Consider the following 1119-nt stretch of genomic DNA (forward strand, 5'->3'; position numbering starts at 1 on the left):
CTTCTTTCATATATATATATATATATATATATATATAGCACAAAGATAGAGTATTGTTTATAGAACCGAAACTATTTTCTTTCCTTTAATATGAGCATATTGACGGAGGTTTTATCTTTTTTTGCTCTCTCACTAATTTTTCTCACTAATTTTCTAAATTAGTTCTAAAGTTTATCAACAGATAGAGCTGATGATCAATATTCTCCGATGCATATGTTAGATTTCATTTTATTTTATAACCGTCATTGAACAGCCGATCCAATTTTGGGTTTACAACTACTAATGTTCAACTCCGTAGCCTTGTAATTTTAAGCCAATCTAGAAGACAAGAAAACTCCTGGATCAGTACCCCCAGAAGTCTGATTTGTCATGGGAATATGGAGGACTTTGCGACTCGATAGATTTAACGTGTATCAGTCACCATTTACTACACGGGGAGTCTTCGGCCGGCAGGGATCGAACCCACGACCTCTTCGACATGGGCCCAGTGCCCTATCAACCAGGCTATCCCGGCCCTGCATATGTTGGATTATTCAAACTTTATTGTTTGCAGGAGAATGTATTAAGTTTGTTTCTAGATTTGGCTGATTTGTAAATACAAATACAGTGAAAATAGCATGGTTGGACACCTCAACTTGTTGATCACTTATTTATTCTGATCTTAATGATCAACGATCTAATTGGCAAACATTTGAATTTATAAATTAACCCATTGCCTAAGAGGACCGTAAAATGTTGACCATAGAGTAGATCACAGGTAATCAATTTACATAGACTTCACTTCAGTGGTTTTTTCTTCTTTTTAAACACTGGTGTGTAGTACTATCTGTTTATAAAATTCATCATTAACTTCGATACTGATTGTTAATAAATTATGTGTTTTCTTTAAAAAATTGCAGCAAACCATACACTTTTTATTCCTTTCCCTTTTACATTAATAGGTTTTTCCCATCATTAGAATTTTGGGATCTGTTTGAAACGGTATCTTTGATATGGCCATTAAAAATTCTTTAATCGGTTCAAAAGCTATTCAGGTTTACTAGACAAGAAAATGAAAGTAGCTACCAAAATAAAGCTCACTAGCAAATTATTTGTCATCACTTGGAAGCAAAAATAATT

The sequence above is a fragment of the Parasteatoda tepidariorum genome, chromosome 4 (genome assembly GCF_043381705.1).
Source record: "Parasteatoda tepidariorum isolate YZ-2023 chromosome 4, CAS_Ptep_4.0, whole genome shotgun sequence".
NCBI lineage: Eukaryota > Metazoa > Arthropoda > Arachnida > Araneae > Theridiidae > Parasteatoda > Parasteatoda tepidariorum.